At 37.0% G+C, this 22,062-nt stretch overlaps 1 long non-coding RNA gene across 1 annotated transcript in view; it reads right to left on the bottom strand.

Moving 5' to 3' along the window:
* Positions 1–13,919: 13,919 nt before the first annotated feature.
* LOC124715926 overlaps positions 13,920–22,062 on the bottom strand; it is an 81,366-nt gene continuing 73,223 nt past the window's right edge. The window contains exon 3 of the long non-coding RNA XR_007005656.1: positions 13,920–14,075. This is a non-coding gene — a long non-coding RNA (uncharacterized LOC124715926). The remainder of the gene's footprint in view (positions 14,076–22,062) is intronic.

Below are 22,062 nucleotides of genomic sequence, written 5' to 3' on the forward strand. Positions count from 1 at the left end.
ATCCTAATTTTTAACTGCTGAAGCATTTGCAACAAATTGCCAGAGTGTGAAGCACTCACGAAAAGCAGTGAAGCTCATATAATACTAGGTGCAGAAAGCTGGTTGAAACCTGAAATTGATATCAAAAGGATAGGCAAATGGGAAATGGAGGAGATGCATTTGTAGCAGCAGACAACAAACACAAATCAACCGGTATATAAATTGAAGCTGCATGTAGGATTGTTTGGGCAAGACTCAGTATCAGGGGTGGGTATAATTGGAGCCTTCTATCACCCACCAGACTCGTTTCTTGATGTAACCAAAAACTTTAGAGAAAACTTCAGTTTATTTGTATGTAAGTTTGCCAGTGTACACTTTAATCATCCAACAATCAAATGGGAAAAATTAGTTTTTTTAATGGTGGGCTTGATAAGACATCACATGAAACATTACTAAATGCCTTAATGCCTTCTCTGAAACTACCTACAACAGATAGAACTGAATCCCACTCATGATGGAAATAAAGCACATCTAATGGTAAGAAAGAGACCTGACATCTTTGAGAATGTTCAGATCACAGATGGTATCAGTGACCATGACGTGGTTGTGGCAAACATGATTACCAAAATACAAATGCCAACTAAAATAGTAAAAAGATATACATATCCAGTAAACTAGTTAAAAATGAGTAGTGTCATATCTCAACGAGAAGCTTGAAACTTTCGGCACAGGGAGGGAGTACACATAGGAACTATGGCTCAAATGTAAAATAATAGTTGACCATATATACCCAGTAGAGCAGTTCATAATGGGAGAGACCTTCCATGGTATACAGCCACTGTAAAGAAACTTCTGAAGAAACAGTGATTACTGCATTATAGGTGGGAAAAAAACCGTAAGACTATATATTGAGAGATACTGAATGAAATGTGTTTATTTGTCAAGAGAGCAATGCCTGAAACCTTCAATGACTACCATAGCAGAATATTGTCAAATGATCATTTGTAAAGGCTGTTTGTGGCACCAAAGTTAATGTCCAGTCCCTAGCTAATGAGGCAGGGACTGAAACTGAGGGGAGCAAAGCAAAAGCTGAAATGCTTAACTCTGTTTTCAAATGATCCTTTACAAATGAAAACCCAGGATAACTGTCCAAGTTTAATAAGTATTAGTGTCAGTGGTGTTGAGAAACAGCTGAAATTGTTAAAATTGAACAAAGGTCCGGGTGCTGATGGAATCCCTATCAAATTCTATACTGAATTTGTGACTGAATAAGCCCCTTTCCCAAATATAATTTGTTGTAGATTATTCAAACAAAAAACTATGCCCAGTTCTTGGAAAAAAGCACAGGTCACATCCATCTACAAGAAGGATAGTAGAAATGATCCACAAACTACTGTACAATATCCTTGACATTAATTTGTTGCAGAATCTTAGAACATATTCTGTGCTCCAACATAATGAGATATTCCAGACAGAATGACCTTTTCCATTCCAACCAGCATGGATTCCAAAAACATTGATCACATCACAACCAACATGGCATACTGAAAGCTTTGGATCAAGGCAGGCTAGTAGGTGCAGTATTTCTTGATTTCTGAAAATCATTTCACTCTGTATCACACTTGCGGTTATTGGCAAAAGTACAGTCATATGAGGTATCAAGTGAAATTTGTGACTGAGCTGAAGACTTTTTGGTAGGGAGGACACAGCCTGTTATCTTGAATGGAGCATCATCATCAGATGTGGAAGTAACTTCGGGTGTGCTCCATGGAAATGTGCTGGAGCCCTTGCTGTTCATATTGTATATTAATGACCTTGCAGACAATATTAATGGTAACATTAGGATTTTTGCAGAGGGTGCAGTTGTCTATAATGGAATACTGTATGAAAGAAGCTGCATAAATATTCAATCAGATCTTGATAAGATTTCAAAATGGTGCAAAGACTGGCAATTTGCTTTGGATGTTCAAAAATGTAAAACTGTGGGCTTCACAAAATGACAAAATGTAGTATCCTATGGCTATTATATCAGTGAGCCACTGTTGGAATTGACCAACTCATATAAAAACCTGAGTATAATACTTTGTAGGTATAGGAAATGGGATGATCACATAGGCTCAGTTGTGAGTAAAGCAGGTGGCAGAATACTGGGGAAATTCATGCATTCTGCAAAGGAGATTGCTTACAATGACTCATGTGATAGGGAATTGATTATTGCTCAAGTCTGTGGGACCCATACCAAATAGGACTAACAGGGGATTTTGAATGTATACAGAGTTGGGCAGCAGGAATGGTCATGGGTTTGTTTCATCCACTAAAAAGAGTCACAGAGATGCTGAAGAAACTGAACTGGCAGATTCTTGAAGATATGTATAAACTATTCAGAGAAAGTCTACCAACAAAGTTTCAAGAGCCAGCTTTGAATGACCACTCTAGCAATATACTACAACCCCCTATGTATCACTCACACAAGGATCGTGAGGATAAGATTAGTAGAATTACAGCATGCATGAAGACATTCAAATAATCATTCTTCCCACACTCCAGCTGTGAATGGAATGGGAAGTAACCCTAATACCTGGTACAACTTCATGGTGGTTTGCAGAGTATAGATGTAGATATAGAATACATAAAGATTCTACATAAAAACAGATTCCTGTTACTTTTTGATCATACCTAATATGTATCTGTTTATTTTCTTGTTCCTTGAGAACCATAGTTCTGCTCACAACTCACTGATATAATTTGAAACTTTTGTGCATTTTTCAGTGTCTGCAAATGTATATGATTTACCACAGTTCAGCAAAAATATGTGATTTATTACTGTTCAGCACTACAGTGAGCTGTCATTGAGTGGACAGTGAAGAGACGTGTCTTTGCTTCTTTGTCTTTGAGGTGTGCTATGAATATATATCACATGTGAAGATAAAACATCTATGTAAATACATGCTTCCATGAAACCTGCCTCTCCTGTGTGTCATTTACAACACAGCAAGCAACTGATGTGAAACACAAACTATGAGCTGTGGAAGTACCATGAGAACTCTACTTGCCTCTACTCCCTGCTTGTTACTCTCCCTGAGGTTGTCATGGTGCTTCTCCCTCTCCACACCACAAACTCCCCTCTGCTCAGGAACAAGAAAAAGTGAACAGATTGTAGTTATATACACTGTACTCTGCAAGTGACAATTTTCATTGACACAATTAATTTAGAGTTATAACTCAAAATGTATTACAATGTAAATGTTTAACTTCTGTTTCAGTGACAGTGTCTCACACTTGGCTCTGGTCTTAAATACATATTCACATTAAAAACACATGAGTGTGGTCATGTGTGTTAAGTGAAAATAAGATGTTATGGATGAATGACATTGTGAAAAAGCTTACCTAGGTGTAAAAATGTGAGGAGAGGGATGGGGGAGTGATGCCTGAAACTTTTGCATGGAGGCAAAATCTGTGGAGTTGGCCCTCAGCTCATATGCATGAAGAGAAAATTACTTTTGTTAGTAAATTACATAAACATTTCACAAGAACCTACAAAAAGTATGGGTCAGCCTTACATCAAGTATGAATACGAACAACACATTGCATGTATCAAAATTACATATAAGAAAGTAGCACTAAAATTCAGTGAATGGAAGCAGTTGTTTAGGTCCAAATGATATTGAAATTAAATCAAATTGCTTAATTTTTCAACTTTCTATAACTTCAGACTACAGGATTTATGTTGTTAATTTCTGTCGGGCTTTTCCTAATGCTTTCCCATTTAATCAAGGTGATAACATCACAATTTGCATTGAACATCACTACTTTAAATCGTTTGTACAAAAACAGTTCTGATCATAAAGGAGATAAACATAAAACCATCCCAGAAACAAAATTCACAGCAGTATGTATCTAATGAACTGTTGGATAAGTTAGGATTTCAAGTAGTATCTTCAAATAAATTGTAACATTATTTCAGTATTATCTTTACTTTCATGAAAACAGTGGACTATCTTCGTATCACAGTGTCATGCTTTTCGCCTCCATTACTAAACAGTTGGTTCAAATCATGTAGATGTTTTACTACATCAGGAACTATACCTTACACATAGTCATACTTTGCTACTTACATATGTCATATTATTTACTTTCTTACATACACATTTTTAATTGGAGAAGTGCATTCACAAAATAAACTACCACAAAGATATAGTATCTAACCATTACCTTCACCAATGCTGTGTTACAGAATTACTCTCATATTCAATAATGTTGCTTCATTACAACATATTACATACACTTTACATTCCTCATTATATTCCATTGATTCATTATTACCCCTATACTTGATGTCATCACTAGAACATCATTATTCCATTACATAAACTTATTCATTACCACATTATTAAACAACAGTTCCCTGCTTTGCTTTATTCACAAAACTGACAACAGAATGACATTCTACAGCAGCTAACAACAGTATTATTGACATATCTTACCTTCCATTTCATAACAGACAGAACATCATTTTATTTTAAACAGTGTATGTTTTATTGGTGCCTGAATGCATGCACTATACCAGACTTTATTCTTGATAGATATTACTATAGGAAACATACACTTCTCTCCTTTTCCACTCCACTCTCGCCCCCCCCCCCCCCCCCCTATCCCAGACCCACCAACAGCACCTAGCAGCCCAACCCTGTCCTCACATTTCCAGTATGCACAGTTGCTGTATGCAGCAGTCAGACACAGTGGTCATATGTGTGTGTGTGTGTGTGTTGTGTGTTTTTTGTGCTTGTGTGAATGTGTGTGTGTTTTCTACTTTAGAAGAATGTTGTTTGGCCAAAGGCTTGAATGCATAGCAGTCTTTTTGTTGTGCCTGTCTCCAGCTCAACATTTCCTCAGTATAATGAGTAGCATTGTGAACCGTGAATTGTTGTTGTGAATTGTGGTTTATTAATGTCATAACTTACATAAACTAAGTAATTTGATTCTTGTACAGGAGAAATGTCAAAACTGTTTTAAAATTTCACCAAAAACATGGAACAGCTGACATTAACAAACAGCATCATAATGAGATACAATTTTGTTACACAGGGTGTAGCAGCATTCATAGTAAGATATTAAAAATACACCATCAGGCAGTAACTGTAATTTATTTATTACCTCTTATGTCAATTAATAGTTACAGGAATGTGATTTACTAATGTGTAAGTCATTGTCCATTGCATGGATTCCTTTTTGAATATGGCTCCTGTCAAATGATGCCCCCTCTCCAAAACACATTTATCTAGGCGGTGTTGGAAGCTTTCCATAACTCAGTATAATGTATTCCCTGGGACATTGCCGATGGCAGTTCTGATGCAATCCTTCAACTCAGGAATAATGGCACAATGTGTTCTGAACATTTCTTGCTTCAGGAGCCCCAAAGGAGAAAGTCTGCACATGGAAGGTCAGGTGAGTGAGGCGGCCAGGTAATGCCACCAAAATGGTAAATTACTCTACTATGTTTGTCGCTAGAAATCCATGCAAATTCTGCCTGTGTGTGAGGTTGCTCCATCTTGTTGAAACCATAATTGTTCCACATCCACATTGACCATTCCTAACTGGGGAAGAATTAAGTCTTGCAGCATCTTTAGTTGGCGTTCACTGGTGACAGTTACAGCCGCACTGCTATCATCCTCAAAGAAGTAAGGGCCAATAATCCCAAAGGAAGCAACTTCAAACCACACTGTGACACGGGAACTGTGCAAGGGCTTGATGTGCAGTTCATGTGGGTTTACATCACTCCAATAATGCATATTCTGTTTATTCACTGAACCACATAACTCGAAATGAGTTTCATCTGACATCTGGATGGTGTGCAACATTTGTGGATTTTGGCAAAGGAGATCACACATGATTAAGCAGAATGTTTCACATGAAAGCCAATCGCAAGGCCTAATTTCCTGAACAATCTGCAGCTTATATGGGTGAAAATTGTGCAATATTCTCCTGAATGAGTGATCGGACATCTGCACAGTTTGCACATGACAACAAGCAGATCTTTTTTGGTTATGCAATAGTGCAGCACAAACGTTTTCCATGGCTTTTGGTGTCCGCATAGTTCTTTCACTTCTTCCATGTTTGCCATTGCAAACAGAATCTGTTGTTCGAAATGCATGTACCCACCTCATAATGTTCCATCCATCTGGAACTTTCCCATGATGTCCTGAGTTGAAATCTTGCCGAAATAGGTGCTGGGTAGTAATAACAGAGTCATTATTCTTGAAATAACTTTCAACAGCAAGGGCATGATGCTGTGCACTCCACCACTCCATATCACTGTCACCCTTGAAATGGCAGCTCATTAATACACAAATGCAGCATGAGCTGGTGCGCATTCCTGCAGTACGTTATTGTACTACGCAAGTCAAATTACACTATAAATGTTGCCACACCCTGTATATACACGCAATAAAATCTAACACTTAATTACCTCTTGTTCAAATTACATTTCATCCTCTATGAATTGTTCTATTGAACAGTAGCATACCTCACACAGAATCTTCTATAGCCCCATTTTTAAAATCTCTGGCTTCATATTAAATATGCTTTTGTCCATTAACTTGTAATATATTGTCACTCCCATATACTGTGGAGTCTGTGCACATAATTTCAATTGGTGCATAGGTAGCATAAAATTATATTTATTTCTCATGTTAATGTGTGGCTAAAGTGGTTCTCCTCAGTCAATTTTTGTCTGCTGTGTAATTTCATAGATGCATATGGAGGGAACAGTTAGAATTTGTAGTTTCTCAAATAATGGGTGACAAGATTCTGTTTGCTGTGTAGTACACATGTATCTGACAATTTTCTTCTGCAGTTTCACTATTCAAGATACACTATTTGGACTTCCAAAGAAAATTATGCCATATCTAATGCCAGATTCAAAATGATATGCTATTTTTTGTGTAATCCAGTCAGTGGAATTTGCCAGTATGCACATTGCAAATGCAAAATTTGTTAGTTTATTTGATAGGGAGTCAATATGTGTATTCCAGCTTAAGATTTTGTCCACATTTAGTCTTAGGAATTTGACTGTGTCAAATTCTTCCATAAGTTGATTGTTATGTTGTCAATTTGAATGTTTGGTTTTGAAATGTACAAATGGGTTTTTGCAATGCTCAGTTTCAACCCATTTAACTGGAACCAGTTTTGTAGTGTATCCAGTGTACTTATGACAGAGCTCAGATTTTTTTCTGCATTGTCATCTCGAATTAAAACAGAAATATTGTCTGCAAATAGAACTGATGGGGAATTTATATTTATGGGTAAGTCATTTATGTAGAATAGCAACAGGATTACTTCTAATAATATCACTTTTTACAATAAGATTTTTGATGTAGTTTGCATCTACTTTCTCTAATGCTTTCGAGAGAACTGGAAGAATAGAAATGGCTAATAGTTTCCCGTGTCTTCCCTTGAGCCTTTGTTGAACAGCTGTCTGACTTTGGCATACTTCAAAACATCAGAAAAGCACACTTGTTTTAAAGACTGGTTGATTATTTTAGTTAGGGAAGTGCTATCATGTCACACCCTGCTTTAATGAATTTAGTCGGTATCCCACCCAGCAGAGTTTTTATTTTCTAATGATAACACATTTTCAACATCTTTTATTGTGACTTTTTAAAAATCTGCGAGATACTTAACTTCTTGGTGGAGTTCAAAGGGACTTACTTTACTCTGATTCTCTGCTACATCAACATCTGACTTTGCCACATTTTTGAAGAATTCATTTAAACACTCTGGTATATGATTTATTTATATTAATCCTAGATATTTCATTACTAGTAATTCTAATGCCTAACTCCTTTTCAGAATACTGTCATTATACTATACTGGATTTTCTATTGTTTCATTGTGCCTGTAGACAACATAATTTATCTCTTTTTGACTTTCTTTATTGTGGCCTGGAGAGCAATACTGTGACATATTTTTATTGAAATTACTCTTTTATATAAGCAATTGAACCTAATTTCACTTTAAATCGAACAAGTGTGCTTAACATTATTCTCCAGTATTATACAAATGGCCTTCAATGCAGCATTCGAAACAATTCTTCTCCTGCTGATGCACAAATTTTTATGGCTTTCACATATCTTCAGCTTTCTATTACTATTTTCAAATGTATTCCACATTCTTTTATATTTATGTCTTACTACAGATCTTAAAATATTTTTAACTGAAAGAGATTGATTATTTCAGACAAAATTTCACTATTACTGAATCCAAAGATACACTTTTGCTACATATCATTGGCCTGCACCTTTTTTAATGATTAATAAAAAAAAATTAGTTACGGAAAAATCTTACTCGGGACGGCTCTACACGATGATAATAAAATCAGTTAATAAGATATACACCCTATATGCACCAACTAACATCACTAACAAAAACAAAGGAGAATAATTATGGAACCAATTAGATAATATTCTCCAAAAAAATCCCAAATAACCATGTCAAAATCCTTATGGGCGATTTCAATGCACAAATTGGTAAAGAAAAGAAATAATGATATTGGGTAGGTAAATGGTCAGGGCATACGCAGACCAACCAGAATGGCATGCGACTCATTGAAATCTGCAAAAACCATGACCTATTTTTCAAATCAACATTTTTCAAGAAAAGAGCCTCGAAAACCAGAACTTGGATCTCACCTAATCCATTACTAGGTGGATATCAGTTGGATCATGTAATGATCTCCTGTGTAAATACAGTAGAAATCATGAAACTTAAAGTCCTTAATGGACTAGACCTAGATTCTGACCATTACCCAACAAAATTCTCCCTAGATGACATTCCAGAAAAAAGAAAATTCATTAAGAAATCTCCACGCCATAAATATGATGTACAAAAGATAAATGGTAATGAACAATTTACAAAAGAAACACAAAATTTTAAACCACAAAATTGGCAACAACTGCAAGGAGGACTTTTAAAAGCAGCTGAAACTGTAGCACCACAAACAAGAACACATAAACTCCCATGGTGGACAGATGAGTGTGACCAACTGATAAATCTCAGACAACAGGTGTGGCAAAATTGGTTGTGCAACAAAAATCAAAAGACCCTGGAAGATCTCAAAGATACCAGGAAAACAGTCACAAAAGCAATACGAACAGTCTGTAAACAAAACAAAGACAAAAAATTGCAAGACATAGAAAATGATTTCAAGAAAAACAATTCCCAAAATTTGTACAGAGTATTCAAACAAAAATTAATGAAGTACTCTCCTCCATCACTCCAATTCAAAAATGAACATGGGGAAATTGCCCATACCAACACACAAAACTGTGAAATTCTTGCAAAATACTTTTCTAAATTACCGAATTGTGGAAAGCCTGTAGAAAAATTTGAGTTCCGTCATACACAATGAAACCCAGACTCAAAGCCACCAAGTTTACAGGAGATTAGAGATAATTCAGTCACTGAAAAATAACAAAGCTTCAGGAGAAGACCAAATCATCACAGAATTATGGAAAAATGCAGGAGAAAATCTTATTGCAAAACTCAAAGAAATCATACATGAAATCTGGAAAACTGAAAAAATCCCCACAGATTGGAAGACAGCAATCATACATCCTATGTACAAAAAAGGAAGTAAAACAGACCCCAACAACTATCTTGGAATCTCTTTATTGTCAATAACATACAAAATTCTGTCTAAAGCCCTACTAAACTGAGCAGAACCTCAGCTGGATTAAAAACTAGGTGAACACCAAGGTGGATTCCGATAAGGCCGATCATGCATAGAACAAATCCTTAACTTGAAAAACTCAATGAAATATTTACATAGTAATTCAAACAAAAGTTATGTCATCACATTTGTTGACTATAAAAAGCATATGACAGTATAAACCAAGAATCCCTTCTTGAAGTGTTAGCAGAATTTGGACTAGATCAAAAGACAACAAACATCATAAAAGAAACACTCATGGAGACCTAATCCAAAGTAAAATTTATGGGAGAACTGAGCACAGAATTTGAAATAGACACAGGAGTAAGACAAGGGGATGGACTGTCCCCAGTGCTCTCCAATTGTGCTCTTGAAAAAGTTGTTCGAGAATGGAAAAAAGCAGGTGCACCAGCACACAGACTGGGACCAAAATGTAAGGGCATAGGATTAGACTGTTTAGCATTTGCTGATGACTTGGCACTGATTGCCCAAGACATTACTGATGCACAGAAACAGCTAGAATTATTACAAGAGCAGGCAGCAAAAATAGGATTACAAATTTCATTTGAAAAAAACAAAATTTATGACTGACATCAAAGATGCACCTTCTTATCTCAAAATTGGTAATAACTATATCTCTCAAATAAAAGAATTTAAATATTTAGGTGAATGGATTGCAGAAAATTGTAATAAAAAGGAATCTGTCAGATCAAGAATCCAGAAAATGGAGACAGCATTTCAGTTAACAAAAAATGTTTACAACGAAAAGAGTCTCCTGTGGAACTGCAAAATATGACACTACACAACAGTAATTAAACCCGAAGCTCTCTAAGCATCTGAGACACTAAACCTTCAACACAGAACACTAAAAGGGGAATTAGAAGTGAAAGAACGTACAATAATGAGGAAAATCCTAGGACCAAGAACTAAAGATGGTGTGCATTATCCAAAACCCAATGCAGAAATATATAAAAATATCTCCAAAATAACAGACACAATGCACATGAGAAGAATCCTATTCATGGGGCATTTAGAAAGAATGGACTCAAACAGGTTAACGCACAAAATCCATACATTTTTAAAGAACAAAACTACAAGACCGAACTGGTACAAACAAATGGAAAAAGACCTGAGAGAATTAGGGTCTCCAAATCTACATGACAGAAATGAAATCAGAAAAATCACAAACATACGGGGTTTGAGGAAGAAGAGAGAAAAACTAACTGACATTCGTGGTCTGTGCAATGAAAGCTAGCCCATTCGTTGCTTATGAAGAAATACTGGGTGAAAAGGAAGGCCAACAAATGTTGATTATGCGTGGTCCTAAGTGATCCATCCACAAAGAAGAAGAAGAAGAAGAAGAAGAAAGCATTGCTTACATTTCAAAAGAGAATAGTAGAAGATGATAACATTTTTCTTGTAATCTGAAAAAAATTAAGGTTGTAATTGGATAGATAAAGCCTACTCACCAACCAACAGCAGGAGAACACACATATAAAAAGAAGGTTTTACATATGCAAGCATTATGAGCCAGAGGCTCCTTCTTCTGTTAGAAGGGTTGAGGGGGAAGAACAGGAATGAAGGAAAAGGACTAGGGAATTTTAGGAAAAGGGGTAGGGTTCAGAAAAGTCACCCAGAACCCTGGTTTAGGGGAGACTTACTGGACAGGGTGAGAAGGAAAGCTTTCTTGTTGTATTATTGTTTCTTGGAACTCTGTTTATGGTTCCCTCATTTCAGTCTCTAGCTCACTCTTGTTTTGATAAATTGACTTTGATATTTTTAAATGACTTATTTCTTCTTAGAAAGAATATGAAAATGGCTGTCCTCGAGAATCACAAAGACAGATGATCTGGCAAGTACTTACCTTCAGAAGACACAACTTCCAGTATAGAGTCTCAGGTTTTTTCTTCAGGTGAGAAATGTAAATAGTTTGTTGCGAATGGGGCAGGGGTGGGGTTGTGGAGAGAGCTTGTCACTCAGAATACGCATTAACAAAGAGTGCTGAGGTATGAGGAGGAATTGAGTTAAACATGAGGACTTGCAGCTCAGTTCAGCAAAAAGAATTCTGTTTATTTTTCTTTTGCTGTTAATAAGATTAGTTTTATTTATACTTGATCAAAATATCATTTTCAGTGCAGAGATGAAGTTTTTCATAATTAACAATCATACAGTCATAAATGCATGATCCATCATCTGTTAATCCAAGTACAGGAAAATAGCTAAGAAACAATACTATGTGTACGTAAAATTATACACAGTTTGGCTGTTTTCAAAATCAGAAATGTTGAACTAATCAGTGGCTGTATGCTTCATGTTCACCATGGGCTTACCACTCATTACTGCATGAACATCTGAATAAATTGACTTGCCTGTCAATTGACTATGATTTACACTAAATATTCACATGTATTTTATATGAAAAGCACCTAAAGAGAGGTCAGGAAGGATACATGACATTCATAAACTATGACATCGTATTTATACATCCATAATGAGAGAATCTGGAACATGTGTATTGTATTTTACTACATCAGTACGCAAACTTTATGGCTAATTTTATGTTAGCATGTATTTTAAAGAAAAAAATGACATCATTCATCCAGCTTCACCAACATGCCCACAGTTTTTACTGATAGGAAGTGAAATAAATACTAATTAACAATTGCCAATTTTTGTGACAGTCAAGACTGAGTAGGATCAGATAATGTCTTATACTATTACAACAAACAATGAAAAGCTTTTTTAATTGAAAAATTTTCTTTGTTTCAAGTATCAGTTTTTGTGTAAGAATACATGCAATCTTAAAATTTCATGCCATTCAACACCAGAACATCCTCATTTTCACTATATTTCATGAGCAGCTTTTTGAAGGTGTAGAAACTATATCACATTCAATCACTTTTTTCATCTTCCGTTTGTGTAGTCTCGAAAATAATTTGGTAAACCAACCATATTTGTGCTTTTTGACTTTTGTTTGTTGGTCTGTTCCCAGTGATTCTACTGATGCTTGTGAATCATTTTCTACAACTTGGGAATTCTCTGATGAAACAGAAGATTTAGGCTCAACTAAATCTTGCGTGGGTGGTGATGTGACTGGAATAGTGCTTGTTTCTGTATGTTCCACACCTACATTTTTATCAGCAGAACTAGAAACAATTGGATCATCAGTTAATACCTGCTCTGTTTGTGTTGTATCTAAACCTACATTACATGCTGAACTTACACAAATTTCAATTTCTGAGACATCATTTATCTCACATTGAGTGTCAATAAAATAGTGTGGCTCAGGCTTTCCACATACAGACTCATGATTGACTTTCTGAGACTCAGTTTTCACAGCTTCTTGTTTTTCATTATAAATTACGTCACCTTCTGAGGGTTTCTGATTTACTTCTGTCAAAGTGTCTATCACTACAGAAAAACTTTTATAGTTAAATTTTTCTGCTGCTTGTAATGCTAGACATGTTTTACATATTGTTTCAGTGCTTTCTGCATTTGGTTCTGGATTGAGGCTTGATATCGTCATGTCTTTCTTGTTATAGACATTTTGATTTTCTGACTCCTCTGTTCGTTCATTCTCGACCATTGGTTGAACAGTTCCATCAGTTTGTCTTTGAATACCATATTTATCTTCTCTCGATGGATTTGTACTTTGAGAGAAAATTCCCTTACCAGAATTTTGTTTAACCTGAATATCATCTTTTTCTTGCTGAGATAGATATTCTGTTGACAAAACATTTTCCCCTTTAGCTTGCACTGTATCATTACATTTGTTGATGTTATTTATATTTCTATTTGTAGTTTCTTCATGTTTTCTCATTTTTAAAGTGTTCTGTTTTAAAACATCTGGTTCATTTTGATTTCTCTGCCGGTCCCTTGCACTGAAAACAATTGCTTCTCTGTAAGGAGTGTCTGTCGTACTTGAACCAAATGAAAATTTCACAGCCTCTGTTTTAAGAGAACTTAGATTCTCAGATGTTCTACCAAATATTCTGTTTTCATTAGGATCATTGCTTATGAGATTTTGGCCCTTTTCTTTGTTGTTTTCTAAAAACTGAGATTGTGGTCTACCTATTTTTTCACAAGTCTCAGGAGAATTTGTATCTGCTACGGTCATAAAATAGTTCTTCATATCTGCTGGCTCAGGGCTGGCACACAGTCTCAATGCATCCTGCTTTGCTATGTCATGTTTGGTTTCAGTAGGTTTATCGCTACTGTCAGAAGATTTTACTTCTAATACATGAGCTTCAGAATGCTGCTCTGCTGATGTTATAGTGTTTGTCATGTCATTGTGCTGTAAATAATTTTGTGTTTCTGTGAAAGGAGGGCTCTTCCTGTGCTCCATAGTGTCTTCAAACTTCAAGCTTTCTTCTGTAATTGTCTTAGAAACCTGCAAAAGAAAAATAATATTTGAAAATACATTAATATTAGTAACTGAAAGCAGCAAAAATAGCTTGAAAACCTAGTGCATGACGATGAAATCTAGTTTTCAGGATTTCCTTTCAACAGAAGAAGAACAAAAATGTGTAGAAACATAAATAATGTTAATAATCCATAGCTACTTTTTATAGTGTTAATATGTTTTAGTTAGCAGCTGAAGGATTGTTGATAACAGAAACACGCACTGTATATCAACCTGTACATGTTCTAATGTCAAAATAAAGAAAAAAGGAACAAAATAAATACTTCAGAGTGCAAAGCCTTAGATTAATCATCAAGTACAAAACCATGCGGCTTCGCCTAAAAGGATGATGTTCTAAATAAGTAATGCAAGAAAATAGAAATTCCTGAATGGAGCAGTATGTAAAACAAGCAAAAGGCAACTATTTATCTATAGCAGACCACTGCATGGAGCACAGAAACATGTAACAGGAAATAGCATTCACACAAGCTTTCAAGCTCTTGCACTTTTTCTAGAAAAAGTGCACATATTCTAAAGACAGTCACACAGACACCCAAACACACACTCCCATGGCCATGGTCAAATCTCCCATTTAACAAGTTTCACTGATAAAAGTATTTTTTTTTTTTTTTTTTTTTTGCATAATTCCTGGTGTTTGTGTTTTGCATGTTAGTATTCTGGTTGCTATGGGTTTATTTACCAATTTTCATTTTTTTATTTACCATTGCTGTTTGAGTAGGGATTTTCATTTTGTCATTTGGAGATAGTAAGCGGAGCTGTGGATGCTAGAAATTCGAGTCCCAGTGGAGAAATTGGAAATTTCTGACATAGTCTTCTGTTGAGGAGTGACAGCAGCAGAAACAGCTAGAAACATTTGTGCCGTGTAAGGGGATAATTGCATTGGATGGAGCATAGAAAGAAAATGGTTTTCTAGTTTTAATGAGGACTGTTTTGACATTAGTGCCTCTCAATGTTGTGGAAAACCTTAAGGATTTGATGAAGATCATTTAAATTCATTAAGGCACAATGATCCACATCAGTGTACTCAAGAACTGTCAAATATGATGAACAGTGATCATTGTACCACCATGTGACATTGGCTTGCAATGGGGAAGGTTCAAAAATGGCTCTAAGCCAAAATCACAAAGATCAGTAGGTGACCATAGGTGCATCTCTGCTTGTCATCAACTGGTTCATGAACATCATCAACCATTCCCATCCTGAGTTGTTACTGGTGGTGATAAATGGTGTCTTTATGATAACATTGATAACATAAGGAAAAGAAAGGAATGCCTGAGCTCAAACAAAGCAGCAACTCCCCGTACAAAGACCTGCATATATCCACAAAAGATAATGTTATACATCTGGTGCCACAGTAACAGTGTGATGTATTAAAAGTTGCTTCCCCAAACTGACATTTATTGTGAAAACTGAGATATCTTGCAGACACAATACAATAACAATAACCAGGAAGACACCATGAAGCAATGTTACTCCACAATAATGCTGGACTGACAAAAAATGCTACATGGGAGTTGGGTTGGGAAGTCATTCCACACAGGACTTATTCACCTGATCTTTTGCCCACAAATTTTCACCTTTTCCAGTCTCTAGAAAACAACCCTCAAGGAACTCCCTTTCTTGGTGAAAATGCACTGTGAACATGGCTCGATGAGTTCTTTGTCTCAAAACCTCACAATTTCTCCACCTGCAGAATCAAAAATTTAGCCCAGCACTGGTAGACTATTGTAACCAGCGAAGCAGAGTATACTATTGATGAATAAAGTGACTGTTATGTGTATCTGTTGAGATTATTAAACTTATGGAAAAATGCTACAAACCTAAGCACCAAACCAATATTTAAGGATTGACCACTGATTGCTTGACAAACTTGATATTTATCTGCAGCTAATATCTCTGGGAACCCTTTATACATTTTCATTGATGTAAACCTTTGCTCCCACAGTTTTTTTACATCATATGGCAGGTTCACATGGCTCTGGATATGTTTCCTTCTGAAACTATATTACACAAAAATGTTTCAAAGCAAAAGGGAATCAAGCCCAGTTTTGGTCGTTTTGGGCTTATTCCATTTCTAACAAGGAGAACACATTGAGTGCCATAACTCAATTTCCTAGAAACCTCGCTCAGTGGAACAGTTAATACAAGCAAACATGTGTCTCGCATTATCTGTAGGCACATGACAGTTTCTAAGAAAATTATGGTCAAAGGTTTTGAATTACATTTCGTGCCTTTTGGCAGATGAATTATTTGGTAACTACGTGAATGTTTTCTGGTATGTACTGAAATAACTTTGACTTTATTTGTGTGCTAACTCTATGTCTGTTGAATGAAAACAAATAATGAATGAGCAAATTATTTGAAATTGTTTTTGGTGAAATTCCTTTAGCTTATCTTGATTTACAATTGAGTACAAGAACCTGTTTTGGTACACTGATCTGTTACATGTAGTTTGCCACAAGATTATTTGCAACATATGAAATCTTCAGCAATGTTAATGAAGTTTCTTTTCCCAGAGAGATTCATACGAAGAAATGTCACTGTGGCAAACCTGCCTTCACACATAATGCCCCTAGTGTTCAGAATTTTTATACTTGGCATGTTTCTATGACCAGGATTATTCTAGGTATGCACTAAATCTTCATGAAGAACAAAAAGAATAAAACAAAAGAATCAATGTAAGAACGGATATAAAAATGAAATACACGAATACTAGAATTTAAAAAGATTATAACCCCTGATAATATCATACACACACACACACACACACACACACACACACACACACACACACACACACACACTAATTGTGAAACTCAATAGTAATTTTACAATCAATATAGTGCCCTTTATCCCCTAACCTGATGAGAAACATTCGTGTAATAATCTTCTATAGACTTGGGTTTATAAACGAAAAATAAGTAAACAAATAAAATAAAATCCAGAAAAACTACACACATCAGAAAAAGTTTTGCATCACCTCAGTTCCAAGAGTTACAGAACCTGTACAGAAAACTGGGATAGAGATCAACATAAACATCATTTCCACCCTTTTTCTTGCTCATGAAAACCACACATTGCATGTTGTACCACCATACAGTGAGATCTCCAGAGGTTGTGGTCCAGACTGTTGTACACACCAGTACCTCTAATACCCAGTAGCACGTCCTCTTGCATTGATGGATGCCTGTATTCATTGTGGCATACTATCCACAAGTTCATCAAAGCACTGTTGGTCCACATTGCCCCAATCCTGAATGGCGATTCAACGTAGATCTCTCAGAGTGGATGGTGGGTCACGTTGTCCATAAACAGCACTTTTAAATCTATCACGGGCATGTTTGATAGGGTTCACGTCTGGAGAACATGCTGGCCACTCTAGTCAAGTGATGTCACTATCCTGAAGGAAGTCATTCACAAGATGTGCATGATGGGGGCGTGAATTGTCGTCCATGACAACGAATGCATTGACAGTATACTGCCAATATGGTTGCACTACTGGTCGGAGGATGGCATTCGCGTATTGTACAGCCATTTGGTGCCTTCCATGACCACCAGCGGTGTACATCAGCCCCCCCATAATGCCACCCCAAAACAGCAGGAAACCTCCACCTTGCTGCACTTGCTGGACAGTGTGTCTAAGATGTTCAGCCTGACTGGGTTGCCTCCAAACAAGTCTCTGACGATTGTCTGGTTGAAGGCATATGCGCCACTCATTGGTGAAGAGAACATGATGCCAATCCTCAGTGGTCCATTCAGCTTGTTGTTGGGCCCATCTGTACCACACTACATGATGTCGTGGTTGCAAAGATGGACCTCGCCATGAACATTGGGAGTGAAGTTGCGCATCATGCAGCCTATTGCACACAGCTTGTGTTGTAACACGATGTCCTGTGGTTTCACAATGAGCATTATTCAACACAGTGGCATTGCTGTCAGGGTTCCTCTGAGCCATAATCCATAGGTAGCAGTCATCCACTGCGGTAGTAGCCCTTGAGCGGCCTGAGCAAGGCATGTCATCAACAGTTCCTGTCTCTCTGTATCTCCTCCATATCTGAACAACATCACTTTGGTTCACGCCGAGATGCCTGGACACGTTCCTTGTTGAGAGCCCTTCCTGGCACAAAGTAACAATGCAGACATGATTGAACTGCGGTATTGACCATCCAGGCTTGGTTGAACTACAGACATGAGCTCTGTACCTCCTTCCTGGTGGAATGACTGGGACGGATCAGCTGTCAGACCCCCTCTGTCAGATGACTGTTTACGTCTTTGGAGGGGTTTAGTGACATCTCTGAACAGTCAAACGGACTGTGTCTATGATACAATATCCACAGTCAACATCTGTCTTCAGGAGTTCTGGGAAGTGGGGTGATGCAAAACCTTTTTTGATGTGTGTATAATTAGGTTTTGGACACAGGGCACAAAAGTGAGAGGCTGGAGTCCTAGCCACTCTGCAACCATTTCAGCTGAGAATAGTGTGCACCAAAAGGACATCTAAATTACATCAGAAACTTTGACTGTCATTTCCTCAGAAATGGTCAAGTATCTATGGACGAGCCTAAACATCAGTTCGCATAGTTTGACTCCTCTTCCACTGAGCAAAGTTTCAGGGAAATCGAGTTATGGCATTGGCTGTGTTCTTCTTGTAAATATTATTTATGAAGCTGCTTTCAGAGCCCCAAAGATTCATTTCTGGATATTGTAAATAACTGTCAAACTGTCATAGAACTGGCAACATTGCTGAGCATGGAGGGAAGCACTATTGTGTTCAGAACACTATGGAAAAATGTCCATTGTCGTAGTTTGCATATTTTTCTTTGTCAGTGTGAGCTATAATTAAAATAGACTGATGATTATGAGTGATTTGTCTTAAGATATGGAAGATAACACTTCAGAATACCAATGTTCTAGCACAGATAAGCTAATCATTACATTGTAAATTTGTTAAGTGAGAATAAACTAACAGGTTAATAACCAGACTGGGCTATTACGGTTACATGTAGAAGAGTATTATTACATTTTGCAATATTTCATACCTAAAATATAAGATATAATATTACTTGGTACTTTCCAAGTCATTGTACATGATATTAGCACATTTCAGGTTGCAGACAGGCACAAAAGTCACTCACATATACCTTTCGGCCACAGCCTTCACCAGTAAAACAACCACACACACACACACACACACACACACACACACACACAAGCAAGTACACATCATGCACATATGACCACCAAATCCAGCATCTTGGGCTGGAATGGAGGTTATTCCAGCCCAAAATGCTGGAGATGGCTGTCATGTGTGCATGATGTGTGCTTTTGTGTGTGTGTGTGTGTGTGTGTGTGTGTGTGTGCATATTTTACTGATGAAGGCTGTGGCCAAAAGCTATATGTGAGTGTTTTTCATTGTGCGAAGGCTGTGGCCAAAAGCTATATGTGAGTGTTTTTAATTGTGCCTGTCTGCAATTTGATGTGTCATCTTTAAGGTAAGTAGCAGTCTGCCTTTTCCTACACTGTTGATATTCCTACCAGGAGTTTCCATTGTTTCATTTTGGCACTTTTTTTTTCTTTGAATGTGGGAGATGATACAGCTGCTGAAGATAGTTGTTGATAATAATGTCGTCAATCAGGATGAAGCAGAAAGCAGAGGAAGAAGACACTCTCAGTATCCTGGAGTATTAGGCAACAGCAACAGTATTGTAGGCAGGATTATACTATGAGGAATGGTGTAAGAGTTCCAGCAAAAGCCTTCCTGTTAACACTGCCTGTTGCACTTGCAACTGCCACAATCATCTTCAATCAAAAGAGAGAGAAAATATATTTCATTCCTCCTAGAAACTTGGTGATTACATATGGAAAATTGTGTACCTTCAGGAACTTGTTCAGTCAAGTCCAAATATGATGTCTCAGAACAAAGATTGTTCCAGAAATCATAAAGGTGGTAGCTTCAAATATTTCTTAAGGATTGGAGTGAGATCTGCAGGGTGCGTTTTTTGAAAACCTTTCAAATTGTAGGAAAAGATTATGCATGTGTATAAGTAAAGATGAAATTTTTAATGTATTAGACGGCTGGAAACACTAATTAAGCTGATGGAGAAGCTTACATTTCTTTCTATTCTGTGGCTCAGTGAAGATTAGTTTGGTCTGAAAGAGACAGTAAACTGATTCCATTCTTCACATCTCCAGCACAAGTTTGACTTCTCCTGAGCCTACAAAAGATGATGTAGGCAACCAAACACCTGGGATATACAAAATACCCTGTGTGGGTGGGTAATTTTATGTCAGATAGATTGCACACTAGTGAACAGTGCCATGTAGAACAAGAGAGCTTTTCCTACCTATGGTATCCCAAGAAATTATTGGTAGCAGAACATGCACTGGGAAATGGGCCCCAAATTGCATTCAGTGACACATCTAATATATTACTGAACATAAATGGTTTCTGAGATAGCATAATAAAAGAAACAGTATAGATAAAAATATCTGAAAACATCCTCAGTAAAGACACATCTTGTAGCTTCATGCACAGGAGCTTGTGGACAAAAAACTCCCAGCCATAGGTATCTTCCTAGATCTAACAAAGGCCTTCGACATGGTTAATCATAGTATACTTTTGCAAATGATGCATTCCTATGGAATAAGAGGGAATGCCTATGACTGGTTTAAAAGCTATCTGGAAGATCGACAGCAGTACGTCGAATTAAATGAAACTAAGCTCTTAGGTACAGCCAGCACTGTACATTCCTCCATACATACCATAAAACAAGGCATTCCACAAGGCTCCGTCTTAGGCCCCTTGCTGTTCTTACTTTGCATAAATGACCTTCCTCACAGCCTACCAGACACAAAAACCCTTTTGTTTGCTGATGACACCTCTGTACTCATATCTGCGCCCGAACAAATTCTCCAATCTAATATAGATAGGACCACAGATCAAATAAGTCGATGGCTTCAAAGTAACAGGCTGCTTCTTAATGCAAAAAAGACAATTGGAATAACCTTCCACACTGCCCAAAACAGAAATCCATTACTACCAATTATGTTGTTGTTGTTGTTGTGGTCTTCAGTCCTGAGACTGGTTTGATGCAGCTCTCCATGCTACTCTATCCTGTGCAAGCTTCTTCATCTCCCAGTACCTACCGCAACCTACATCCTTCTGAATCTGCTTAGTGTATTCATCTCTTGGTCTCCCTCTACGATTTTTACCCTCCATGCTGCCCTCCAATGCTAAATTTGTGATCCCTTGATGCCTCAAAACATGTCCTACCAACCGATCCCTTCTTCTAGTCAAGTTGTGCCACAAACTTCTCTTCTCCCCAATCCTATTCAATACCTCCTCATTAGTTATGTGATCTACCCACCTTATCTTCAGCATTCTTCTGTAGCACCACATTTCGAAAGCTTCTGTTCTCTTCTTGTCAAAACTGGTTATCGTCCATGTTTCACTTCCATACATGGCTACACTCCATACAAATACTTTCAGAAACGACTTCCTGACACTTAAATCTATACTCGATGTTAACAAATTTCTCTTCTTCAGAAACGATTTCCTTGCCATTGCCAGTCTACATTTTATATCCTCTCTACTTCGACCACCATCAGTTATTTTACTCCCTAAATAGCAAAACTCCTTTACTACTTTAAGTGTCTCATTTCCTAATCTAATTCCCTCAGCATCACCTGATTTAATTTGACTACATTCCATTATCCTCGTTTTGGTTTTGTTGATGTTCATCTTATATCCTCCTTTCAAGACACTGTCCATTCTGTTCAACTGCTCTTCCAAGTCCTTTGCTGTCTCTGACAGAATTACAATGTCATCGGCGAACCTCAAAGTTTTTACTTCTTCTCCATGAATTTTAATACCTTCTCCAAATTTTTCTTTTGTTTCCTTTACTGCTTGCTCAATATACAGATTGAATAACATCGGGGAGAGGCTACAACCCTG

This window comes from Schistocerca piceifrons, chromosome 1 (assembly GCF_021461385.2).
Source record: "Schistocerca piceifrons isolate TAMUIC-IGC-003096 chromosome 1, iqSchPice1.1, whole genome shotgun sequence".
Lineage (NCBI taxonomy): Eukaryota > Metazoa > Arthropoda > Insecta > Orthoptera > Acrididae > Schistocerca > Schistocerca piceifrons.